Source organism: Pristiophorus japonicus, chromosome 1, assembly GCF_044704955.1.
Source record: "Pristiophorus japonicus isolate sPriJap1 chromosome 1, sPriJap1.hap1, whole genome shotgun sequence".
Classification (NCBI taxonomy): domain Eukaryota; kingdom Metazoa; phylum Chordata; class Chondrichthyes; family Pristiophoridae; genus Pristiophorus; species Pristiophorus japonicus.
This window is the reverse complement of record NC_091977.1, coordinates 7,533,725-7,546,997: the sequence shown is the minus strand read 5'-3', so window position 1 is coordinate 7,546,997 and position 13,273 is coordinate 7,533,725.

The following is a 13,273-nucleotide window of genomic DNA, read 5'->3' as shown; positions in this document are numbered from 1 at the left end:
GCGGGGGTTAGGGAGGGGGGGGAGGGAGGGGGAGGCGGGGGGTTAGGGAGGGGGGGGAGGGAGGGGGAGGCGGTGGGTTAGGGAGGGGGGGAGGGAGGGGGAGGCGGGGGGTTAGGGAGGGGGGAGGGAGGGGGAGGCGGGGGGTTAGGGAGGGGGGGGAGGGAGGGGGAGGCGGGGGGTTAGGGAGGGGGGGGAGGGAGGGGGAGGCGGGGGGAGGGAGGGGGGGAGGGAGGGGGAGGCGGGGGGTTAGGGAGGGGGGGGAGGGAGGGAGAGGCGGGGGGTTAGGGAGGGGGGGAGGGAGGGGGAGGCGGGGGGTTAGGGAGGGGGGGGAGGGGGGGAGGGAGGGGGAGGCGGGGGTTAGGGAGGGGAGGGAGGGAGGGGGAGGGTGGGGGGTTAGGGAGGGGGGGGAGGGAGGGGGAGGCGGGGGGTTAGGGAGGGGGGGAGGGGGGGGAGGGAGGGGGAGGCGGGGGGTTAGGGAGGGGGGGGAGGGAGGGGGAGGCGGGGGGTTAGGGAGGGGGGGAGGGAGGGGAGGCGGGGGGTTAGGGAGGGGGGGAGGGGGGGAGGGAGGGGGAGGCGGGGGGTTAGGGAGGGGAGGGAGGGGGGGAGGTGGGGGGTTAGGGAGGGGGGGAGGGAGGGGGAGGCGGGGGGTTAGGGAGGGGGGAGGGGGGGGAGGGAGGGGGAGGCGGGGGGTTAGGGAGGGGGGGGAGGGAGGGGGGAGGCGGGGGGTTAGGGAGGGGGGGAGGGGGGGGAGGGAGGGGGAGGCGGGGGGTTAGGGAGGGGAGGGAGGGAGGGGGAGGCGGGGGGGTTAGGGAGGGGGGGAGGGAGGGGGAGGCGGGGGGTTAGGGAGGGGGGGGAGGGAGGGGGAGGCGGGGGGTTAGGGAGGGGGGGGAGGGAGGGGGAGGCGGGGGTTAGGGAGGGGGGGGGGAGGGGGAGGCGGGGGTTAGGGAGGGGGGGAGGGAGGGGGAGGCGGGGGGTTAGGGAGGGGGTGGGGGAGGGGGAGGCGGGGGGTTAGGGAGGAGGGGAGGGGGGGGAGGGAGGGGGAGGCGGGGGGTTAGGGAGGGGAGGGAGGGAGGGGGAGGCGGGGGGTTAGGGAGGGGGGGAGGGAGGGGGAGGCGGGGGGTTAGGGAGGGGGGGAGGGAGGGGGAGGCGGGGGGTTAGGGAGGGGAGGGAGGGAGGGGGAGGCGGGGGGTTAGGGAGGGGGGGAGGGAGGGGGAGGCGGGGGGTTAGGGAGGGGGGGAGGGAGGGGGAGGCGGGGGGTTAGGGAGGGGAAGGGGGAGGGAGCCAAAGATTGACAGCGGTCACGCTCTGAAATTGTTGAACTGGGTGTTGAGTCCAGAAGGCTGTAAAGTGCCTAATCGAAAGATGAGATGCTGTTCCTCGAGCTTGCGTTGAGCTTCGTTGGAACAGTGTAGGAGACCGAGGACGGAGAGGTCAGAGTGGGAGTGGAGCGGGGAATTAAAAGTGACAGGCGACCGGAAGCTCGGGGTCACGCTTGCGGACTGAACGGAGGTGCTCCGCTTTTGAATTAATGACCTGGAGTTGGGTGTACAGGGCATAATTTCAAAGTTTGCAGAGGACATGAAACTCGGAAATGTAGTAAACGGTGAGGAGGACAATGCCGGATTACAGGAGGACACAGACAGAGTGATGGAATGCGCGGACACGTGACGGATGTGACGTAACACAGAGACGTGTGAAGTGATTCACTTTGGAAAGCCTGAGAAGAGGAAATGGAACAATATAAAAGTGGGTGCAGGGAGCAGAGCGACCTGGGGATTTACATAAACTAATCTCCGAAGGTGTCAGGACAGATTGAGAAGACTAATAAAGAAGGAGACGGGATACTGGGCTTTATAAATAAGCGGCGAGTACAAAAAGCCAGAAAGTTCTGCTAAACGTATATAAATCAGTGGTTCGGCACCAGCTAGGATATTGTGTCCAATTCTGGGCACCACACTTTAGGAAGGATGTGAAGGCCTTGGAGAGGGTGCCAGGGGGGGATTTACGAGAATGGTTCCAGGGATGAGGGATTACAGTGACGTGGAGAGACTGGAGAAGCTGGGGTTGTTCTCCTCGGAGCAGAGAAAGTAAAGGGGAGATTTAATAGAGGTTTTCAAGATCATGAAGAGTTTTGACAGAGTACATAAGGGTCGGTAACCAGAGGACTCGGTTTAAGGTGATTGGCAAAAGAACCAGAGGGAGCGATGAGGAGAATTTATTTGTGATCTGGAACGCTTCGCCTGAGAGGACATCGGGAGCAGATTCAATCGCAACTTACGAAAGAGAATCGGATCGATACTTGAAAAGGAGACATTTTGCAGGAGCTATGGGGAAAGAGCGGGGTGCGTGGGACTAATTGGAGAGCTCTTCCACAGAGCCAGCACAGGCTCGATGAGCTGAATGGCCTCCTCCTGTACCGTATCATTCAGAAGGGTTTACATATGAAGAAAGGTTGAGGAGTTTGGGCCGACACTCATTGGAGTTGAGAAGACTTAGAAGTGATCTTATTGAAACGTATAAGATTCTGAGGAGGCTGGACAGGGTAGATGCAGAGAGCATGTTTCTCCTCCTGGGGGATTCTTGAACTAGGAGGCATAGTTTCAGAATAAGGGGTCGCCCGTTTAAAATGAAGATGAGGAGGAATTTCTTCTCTCAGAAGGTCGTGAATCTTTGGAATTCTCTGCCTCGGAGAACTGTGGAGGCTGGGTCATTGAATATATTTAAGGCGGAGATAGACAGATTTTTGAGCGATAAGGGAGTAAAGGATTGCGGGGAGCGGGCAGGGAAGTGGAGCTGAGTCCATGATCAGATCAGCCATGATCTTATTGAATGGCAGAGCAGGCTCGAGGGGCCGTATGGCCGACTCCTGCTCCTATTTCTTATGTTCCTATGATTCTATTCTCTGAGATGTTAAACCGAGGCCCGGTCTGCCCTCTCAGGTGGATGTAAATTATCCCACGGCTATTTCGAAGAGAAGCAGGGGAGAGACTAAGATCATGAGGAGTGTGATACACTCAATCTTAAGCAACTCCCAGTGAATGGTTACTGAATCGTACAATCTGGGGCCTTTGCACCTCGCTATTTCAGACTCAGGGGTAAAAGGAAAACAGTGAAGAAAGAGGAGAAATTTATCCAAATATCGTACCTTTTAATTATTTTGTTTTAAATTAGTGGGCAACACTCTCGCCTCGGAGTCAGAAGGTTGTGGGTTCAAATCCCACTACAGGGACTTGAGCACAAAAATCTAGGCTGATGCTCCCAGTGCAGTACTGAGGGAGTGCTGCACTGTCAGAGGGACAGTACTGAGGGAGTGCTGCACTGTCGGAGGGGCAGTACTGAGAGAGTGCTGCACTGTCGGAGGGGCAGTACTGAGAGAGTGCTGCACTGTCGGAGGGGCAGTACTGAGAGAGTGCTGCACTGTCGGAGGGGCAGTACTGAGAGAGCGCTGCACTGTCGGAGGGGCAGTACTGAGGGAGTGTTGCACTGTCGGAGGGGCAGTACTGAGGGAGCGCTGCACTGTCGGAGGGGCAGTACTGAGAGAGCGCTGCACTGTCGGAGGGGCAGTACTGAGGGAGCGCCGCACTGTCAGAGGGGCAGTACTGAGGGAGCGCTGCACTGTTGGAGGGGGAGTACGAGGGAGCGCTGCACTGTCGGAGTGGCAGTACTGAGGGAGTGCTGCACTGTCGGAGGGGCAGTACTGAGGGATCACTGCACTGTCGGAGAGATAGTACTGAGGGAGCGCTGCACTGTCAGAGGGGCAGTACTGAGGGAGAGCCGCACTGTCGGAGGGGTAGTGCTGAGGGAGCGCCGCACTGTTGGAGAGGCAGTACTGAGGGAGTGCCGCACTGTTGGAGGGGCAGTACTGAGGAAGCGCCGCACTGTCGGAGGGGCAGTACTGAGGGAGCGCCGCACTGTCGGAGGGGCAGTACTGAGGGAGCGCCACACTGTTGGAGGGGCAGTACTGAGGGAGTGCTGCACTGTCGGAGGGGCCATCTTTCGGATGAGCCATTAAACCGAGGCCCAATCTGTCCTCTCAAGTGGACGCAAAAGATCCCATGGCACTATTTTAAAGAAGAGCAGGGGAGTTATCCCCGGTGTCCTGGGGCCAATATTTACCCCTCAATCAACAGAACAAAAACAGATTATCTGGGTCATTATCACATTGCTGTATTGGGAGCTTGCTGGGCGCAAATCAACTGCCGCATTTCCCACATTACAACAGTGACTACACTTCAAAAAGTACTTCATTGGCTGTAAAGCGCTTTGAGACGTCCGGTGGTCGTGAAAGGCGCTATAGAAATGCAAGTCTTTGTTTTCTCGTGCAGGAATGAGAGGGATGTTTCGCCAGTGGAACATGGATAAAGATTGTTCACATCTTGAACCCACTCATTGCTCCTCGCATCACGGCATTCACAAAAGGGAAATTCACGCCCAATAAAAAAGTGAAACGTAAGGGGTTTCCGGCATGATGAACTGACGGGAAACAGGCCCCGTGCTTGCCCTCACGCAGGATGTGGTTTCCTCTTGCTGGCTTCGAGCACTGGCTGAGCTCACACAGCCTGGTTAAATCTCATCTCCTGTCTCCTGTCTCACATGCCCATACACACAAGGTGCAGCACGGGCCCAGCCCACACTGCGATATGTGTGCGCGCACTGGGTCTGTGCAGCAGAGCTGGTCTCCAGTCGTCTTGGGTAATACTTGCCACTGGACCAAGACCTCGCTCTGTCAAGCCCCGTGTGGTGGCTGGTGTACAACGGTCACCCCACGTTAAAAAAATCCACCCACAGGCATCTCCCACCCTTCAGGATGTAGTTCGGGATCTGGAATATTGGGTCCTTCATTGAAACACCTGTGAGCTCATCCCTTTTTTGGCGTGAAAGCAAGTCATCCTCGCTTCGAGGGACTGCCTATGATGATGATGAATACGAGCACAAGTAGTGAGGCTTACGTGCTATTACATACAGTGTTTGTACTTTAATTCTACTTTGGGAAATAAACTTTATTTGGCTTAAACGTAACGTTTGTCGACGACTTTCTTTCAATACTCAAAATCCCACCAAATTGCTGCGACTGTAGTGATTAAATACACACCGGGTAAGCGGTCTACACACCTAGTGAGTTTTGGGCAACAGGGAGGTTTAGAGGGGATTTGAGGGGAAATGTCTTCACCCAGAGGGTGGCGGGGGTCTGGAACTCACGGCCTGAAAGGGCGGTAGAGGCAGAAACCCTCACCACATTTAAAAAGTACCTGGATGTGCACCTGAAGTGCCGTAACCTGCAGGGCTACGGACCGAGAGCTGGAAAGTGGGATTAGGCCGGATAGCCTTTTGGTCGGCCGGAGAGGACACGATGGGCTGAATGGCCTCCGACTGTACTGTAAATTTCTATGATTCTATGAAGCTCACTGCTCACTGCATTTTGTCCTCACTGTTTATATCATCGCTCCTATCAATTCTTTTCCACTCACTTGTTCCGAATACACCACCCCACCCCACTCCTCCCCCTGCTCGGGCCACAAATTTCTAATTCACACTTTTCAATCGCCTCAAACTACTCAAACATCCCCTGCACTCCCTGCTGCATTTAGACACGAAGAAAACACTTGCATTTATATAGCGCCTTTCTCCACCTCAGCCAATGAAGTACTTTTGGAGTGTAGTCACTGCTGTAATGTGGGAAACGCGGCAGCCGATTTGCGCACAGCAAGCTCCCACACACAGCAATGTGATAATGACCCAATAATTTGTTTTAATGATGTTAGTTGAGGGATAAATATTGGCCCCAGGACACCGGGGATAACTCCCCTGCTCTTCTTCGAAATAGTGGCCGTGGGATCTTTACATTCACCTGAGGGAGCAGGCGGGGCCTCGGTTTAATGGTTCATCCAAAAGACGACACCTCCAACAGTGCAGCACTCACCCGCCCCCTCCCCCGCCCCTCCCACCTCCTCTTGCCCTTCCACCAACCCACACCCTTCGCACCCACCCTCGGCCCCTCCCCCCCACACCCGCCCCCCCCCAACCCACCAACCCGCGCCCCTTCCCACCAACACCCACCCTGCCCCCTCCCACCTCCTCCTGTCCCTTCCGCTAACTCCCTCCCCTCCCACCCACCCTGCCCCCTCCCACCTCCTCCTGTCCCTTCCGCTAACTCCCTCCCCTCCCACCTAATACGTCCTTACTACACAGTATAAATGCACACGAGGCCCATGCTTGAGAGAAGGTCAGTCTGTGACCTGTCCTTTATTTCATAGCACTCAATTGATGGAAGTGGGTGGAGCTTCCCCTTTTATACCTGAAGGTCCAGGTTAGGAGTGTCTCCCACCTAGTGGTCATTGTTCTCACAGTGTACAACTTAGGTTAGATTATACATGGGTTACAATGCTGGTTGAATACATGACATCACCTCCCCCCGCAAAGTCTTATTGGGATCACATGTTGAGTCTCTCTGGTGGTTTACGCTCCCTTGTAGAGCGCCTGAGTTGGGGCTCCGGTTGTTGGGCGCTGGCCTGAGTGTCTGCTATTTGCGGTGCCTCAGGCCTGTCCGGACTGCCCACAGTGACTGGGCTCTCCTCCACTTGGTTCCGGTGTTCGGTCACCTGTGGTGGAGTGAACTCTATATCGTGTTCTTCCTCTGCTTCTTCTATGGGGTTGCTGAACCTCCTTTTTGTTTGATCCACATGTTTACGGCAGATTTGTCCATTGGTAAGTTTAACTACCAGAATCCTATTTCCCTCTTTGGCAATCACAGTGCCTGCGAGCGTTTTGGGCCCTGCAGCGTAGTTGAGGACAAAAACAGGGTCATTTACATCAATACATCGCGCCCTCGCATTCCTGTCATGGTAGTGATATTGTGACTGGCGCCTGCTCTCGACAATTTCTTTCATGGTGGGGTGTGTAAGGGATAATCGGGTTTTGAGCATCCTTTTCATTAGCAGCTCTGCGGGTGGCACCCCTGTGAGCGAGTGTGGTCGGGATCTGTAGGCCAACAGGAGGCATGATAAGTGCCCTTGTAGGGAACCGCCTTGGATTCTGAGCATCCCCTGTTTGATTATCTGCACTGCTCGTTCTGCCTGGCCGTTTAAGGCCGGCTTGAATGGTACCATTCTAGCATAGTTAATTCCATTGCCTGCCATGAAGTCCTGGAATTCAGTGCTTGTGAAGCACGGGCCATTGTCGCTGACCAAGACGAGATTGCATTGACATCGCTCCATTTCCAGTTCATGACAGCAAGCTAACTCCTCCCCAGTAGTGCGGGACCGTCCCCTGGGACAATCCAGAGTGGCAGTCTGTTCTCCGAATCTTTGTGGGTCACGACTACCGTGGCGCTGCCTAACACCGGAATGATCTGCTTTGTGTAAGTCCGTAGCTGTGCGTCAATCGGCAATAATTTTGGCCTCCTGGCCTTGGACGCCCACAACTTTTCGAACTGTTTGATACCCATCAGGGACTGGCTGGCCCTCATATCTAGCTCCATTGATACTGGGATTCCATTGAGGAGCACTTTCATCATTATCGGTGGTGTCCTGGTGTATGAACTATATACGTGCTCCACATGAACTCGCTGAACTTCAGCTTCCAACGATTTCCCCCAACGTTCATTTCTGTAATTTCTGCAGGTATTTTGCTCACCTCTGCAAACTCCGGCTGAATGTGTGCCTCCACGCCTCCAGCATGAGCTGCGGTTTAAAACAAAAGGTCCCTTGCCAGTCGATCATCCCTGACTGCCCCTGTTATTGTTGGTGGCCATGCTCGCGTGGTTTAAATCCCAGTTTCTTGTCGCCATTGATACGTCCTTACTACACAGTATAAATGCACACGAGGCCCATGCTTGAGAGGTCAGTCTGTGACCTGTCCTTTATTTCATAGCACTCAAGTACAGGAAGTGGGTGGAGTTTCCCCTTTTATACCTGAAGGTCCAGGTTATGAGTGTCTCCCACAAGTTCACCACCTAGTGGTCATTGTTCTCACAGTGTACAATTTAGGTCGGATTATACATGGGTTACAATGTTGGTTGAATACATGACACCACCGACCCTCGCTCCCTCCCAACAACCCCCGCCCCTCCCACCCACAACGCTCCCTCCCACCAACCCCTCCTCCCCAACCCTGCCCCCTCCCACCCACCACCACCGGTTCCTCCCCCCAACCCCTCCCTCCAACCCGGCCTCCTCCCACCAACCCTCACCCCCTCTCACCAACCCCTGCCCCCAACACCGCCTCCTCCCACCGACCATCGCTCCCTCCCACCGACCCTCGCCCCCTCCCACCAACCCCTCCCACCGACCTCGCCCCCTTTCACCCACCCCCGTACATCCCACCAACCCCTCCCCCACCCATCCCCGCCCCCTCCCACCTCCTCTGCCCTGCCCCACTCATCCCCTCCAACTCCTCCTCCTCCCACCCACCCCAGCCCCTCCCACCAAACCCCACCCCCTCCCATCCACCCCTAACCCCTCCCATCCACTCCTAACCCCTCCCAACCACCCCCTCCCCCCCAAGCCCCACCTCCCCACGAATCAGGATTGTCCGAGCAGCTGTAATGTGGCAGCAACTTGGCAAAGCAGGTTCCATCCCGACTGAATGCCCCAACCCTGACCCCCACCATCATACCTGCCAGTAACCCCTCCCTGGGCAGAATGGCTACCCTCCTGTGTTTACCTTCTGTCAGACATAATCCTTGTTGAGAACATATTTGATAAATAATTGGAGGTGTATTTCAGTCACAGGGGGCTGAATCATTGCAGGGTAATGGGCACTGGTTACATGTGTTGATGTAGAATCACACAGCAGTGTGTCACGGGGAGGGCTGAGTCACCTCCCATACGTGTCCACAGAGTATGCTGGTGTTCAGTCATGCTTACTTGGAACTGTGCTGTGTTCCTTTGTATAAATATATTCTATAGCAACTTTCATGACCTTGGGAGCTCCCATGGTCCTTCACAGTCAATGAATTACACAGAGGAAACTTTCATCCCACTGTTGTACTGTAGGAAAGACGGCAGCCTATTTGTGCACAGCAAGCTCCCACACACAGCAATGTTGACTGAGGGATAAATATTGGCCAGGACACCGGAAAATAACTCACCTCCTCTTCTTTGCAATAGTGCCATGGGATCTTTTACAACCACCTTGGAGAGCAGACAGGGTTTCTGTGTAACGTCTCATAGGAAAGAAGGCCCCTCCAACAGTGCGGCACTCCCTCAGTACTTCCGCTCTGACAGCGCTCCCTCAGTACAGTCCCTCCAACAGTGCAGCATTCTCTCAGTGCTGTGCCTCCGACAGTGCAGCATCCACTCAGTATTGCCCCTCCGACAGTGCAGCGTTCTCTCAGTACTGTCTCTCCAATGGTGCGGCGCTCCCTCAGTACTGCCTCTCGGACAGTGCAGTGCTCCCTCAGTACTGCCCCTCCGACAGTGCAGCACTCCTTCAGTACTGCCCCTCCGACAGTGCAGCACTCCTTCAGTACTGCCCCTCCGACAGTGCCTCGCTCCCTCAGTACTGCCTCTCTGACAGTGCAGCACTCCTTCAGTACTGCCCCTCCGACAGTGCGGCGCTCCCTCAGTACTGCCCCTCCGACAGTGCAGCACTCCTTCAGTACTGCCCCTCTGACAGTGCGGCGCTCCCTCAGTACTGCCTCTCCGACAGTGCAGCACTCCTTCAGTACTGCCCTTCCTACAGTGCGGCACTCCCTCAGTACTGCCCCTCCGACAGTGCGGCGCTCCCTTGGTACTGCCGCTCCGACAGTGCAGCACTCCCTCTGTACTGCCTCTCTGACAGTGCAGCACTCCATCGGTACTGCCCCTCCGACAGTGCGGCACTCCCTCAGTACTGCCCCTCCGACAGTGCGGCACTCCCTCAGTACTGCCCCTCCGACAGTGCAGCGCTCCCTCAGTACTGCACTGGAGTGTCAGCCTAGATTTTTGTGATCAAGTTCCTGGAGTGTGATGTGAACCCACGACCTTCTGACTCTGAGGCGAGGGTCCTGCCACGCCTATTGAAAAGGCAGATTTTATATCGAACCCTTTCAGGCAGCACACAGAGAAGACTTTCATCCTATAAACCTGCACTGAATTTGAACCCCACAAAAGGTCTGCAGAACTCTACCCATTGGCTTCTCGACAGCGTAGGGCAACACCAAGGTTGGACGGAGGTCTATACTCCAGGTATCATTCTCAGGTGCCCGATGGTTGTGATAAGCGCTATATAAATGCCCTCCTGTATGTCTCAGAGACATGGACCATGTAGAGTATGCACCGCAAGTCACTGGAGAAATACCACCAACGATGCCTCCGCAAGATCCTACAAATCCCCTGGGAGGACAGATGCACCAGCATTAGCGTCCTCGACCAGGCCAACATCCCCAGCATTGAAGCACTGACCACACTCGATCAGCTCCGCTGGACAGGCCACATTGTCTGCATGCCCGACACGAGACTCCCAAAGCAAGCGCTCTACTCGGAACTCCTTCACGGCAAACGAGCCAAAGGTGGGCAGAGGAAACGTTACAAGGACAACCTCAAAGCCTCCCTGATAAAGTGCAACATCCCCACTGACACCTGGGAGTCCCTGGCCAAAGATCGCCCTAAGTGGAGGAAGTGCATCTGGGAGGGCGCTGAGCACCTCGAGTCTCGTCGCCGAGAGCATGCAGAAATCAACCGCAGGCAGCGGAAGGAGCGTGCGGCAAACCTGTCCCACCCACCCCTTCCCTCAACCACTGTCTGTCCCACATGTGACAGGGACTGTGGTTCTCGTATTGGACTGTTCAGCCACCTAAGGACTCATTTTAAGAGTGGAAGCAAGTCTTCCTCGATTCCGAGGGACTGCCTATGATGAAATGTGCACCTTTCTTTCTTCTTTCTTGATTTGTCTTGAGCACAGGACTGAGACAGAAAGCCGTCATTAAATGTATTTCGGTTGACTGGTTAGATTTCATTTGGCTTCAGCTGTCAGCTTTAGAATTAACCGGGAAGTGGATTAACATTTACTGGATCAATGGCTGGTTACAGCCCTCCTCGAAATTAAGAAAACAACAAAGGCTCTACTTCAGTGTGTGTTGGAGCAGGGTTGCTGCCTGATCCTTCCCTGGGTGTCTCTGGCTGAGTTCCCACAGACAACTGATGAGGAAAGGTTGAGTAGGTTGGGCCTATACTCACTGGAGTTCAGAAGAATGAGAGGTGATCTTACCGAAATGTATAAGATAATGAGGGGGCTTGACAAGGTGGACGCAGAGAGGATGTTTCCACTCATCGGTGAACCTAAAACTAGGGGACATAGTCTCAGAATAAAGGGCCGCCCATTTAAAACTGAGATGAGGAGGAATTTCTTCTCTCAGAGGGTTGTAAATCTGTGGAATTTGCTGCCTCAGAGAGCTGTGGAAGCCGGGACATTGAATAAATTTAAGGTGGAGATCGACAGAATTTTGAGCAATAGGGGAGTAAAGGGTTATGGGGAGCGGGCAAGGAAAGTGGACCTGAGTCCATCACCGGATCAGCCATGATCTTACTGAATGGCGGAGCAGGCTCGAGGGGCCAAATGGCTACTCCTGCTCCTATTTCTTATGTGCTTATGTTCTCCGACCTCTCCATATGTCCCAAACCAGAAATATCAGGAAAGGATGAACAGGCTGGGTCTCTTTTCTCTTGAAAAACGAAAGCTGAGATGAGATTGAGGTAATGGGGGCCTTTAAAAGTATGAAAGGTTTTGATAGGGTGGTTACAGAGAGAGTGTTCCCACTTGTGGGGAAGAGCATAACTAGAGGCCATCAATACAAGATCGTCACCGAGAAATCCAACAGGGAATTCAGAAGAAACTTCTTTACCCAGAGAGTGGTGAGAATGTGGAACTCACTGCCACAGGGAGTGGTTGAAGCGAATAGTATCGATGTATTTAAGGGGAGGCTGGACAATCATATGGGGGAGAAGGGAATAGAGGGTTACACTGATAGAGTTAGATGAGGAAAGACGGGAGGAGGCTCGAGTGGAGCATAAACACCGGGATGGACTGGTTGGGCCCAATGGCCTGTTTCTGTGCCGTATATCCCGTGTAATCCCGAAGGCTCCAGGTGGAATACTGAACTGGAACGAGGTAAGCCGGGAGTTAGGCCCCTCTATGCCTCTCCTGTAGAGTTCTCAACTCTAGAACATATTCACACAAGGCATATACTGCAGACAAGGTCACTCATGACCTGCACCTTTATTCCCCGGACCAAGGAGCGCTGAGCCTGGGTGGGACCTCCCTTTAAGTACCTGGGTGACCAGGTAAGGAGTGTCTCCCACAAGTTCACCCCCTGTGGTCAAGGTGTGTATTTCACAGTTGTACACAGTGTACAGTGTTGTTACATATTGGTTACAGTTATGTGAAGGTTACAAACATGACATCTCCCACGTGCAAAGAAGGGGCAAAGAGCCTTGATTTTGAGTCACCGCCCCATTGGATATCGCCCTGGAGTTTCTCCCTCATCGGGTGGGGGAAAGGGGTGGGGTGGTGGGTGACCTTCTCCTACAATAGGCCCAGACAATGGAATGGCTAGGAAATGGAGGGGGGGGGGGAGAGGGGAGGGGGCGCGAGGGGAGGGCAGAGGAACACCGAGATGGTGCTGTCGGGGGCAATTGGTGCTGATCCTTGTCCTGGTACCCTGCTGAGAGGCTCCAGGGTAAAGGGCCCCTGTTGTTTCCGGGAACCGCGATGATCTTCGAAGACGAGGCCCTTCCTGTTTCCGTTTATTTATAGGGACAGCAGTCAGAGGACCGCCCCTGCCCTCCCGCCCCACCACACCTCAGCCGGTAACCATGACAGCAGCTGTGGACTGTAAACACAGCTCCCCCTTGTGGACTACTGTGCCAGTGCAACTACTGATGTAAATACAATCAAAGGGTCACGTGACAAGGTCACACGACAAGTTCCTAGCGAGACATCTTTCGTGCGTGTATGTGTGTTTGTGATGTTGTATAGAATATGTCACAGGGACCATCAGGGGCACTGGATTTGTGCCCCCTTATTCTGGGCAGAGGTCCATACCAGGGGCACGTCTGTGTCATGCTGATGACATGACCCCCCCACTCTATGGATGCTCTGCTCCTGACCACTGCCTCAGTGGAGAGACAGAGAGGAGTTTCAGGGGCCAGGCCGAGACAAATGGAACTGCTAATCAGAAACATGTTCCAATGAAACCCCCCCACACCCCTCCCACCCTCAAAAGCCTGGAATTTCCTCCTGGACTCCTTCCGATCGCAGGCCGTCCACCAATTCCCGGCTGGTGATGGCATGGGAA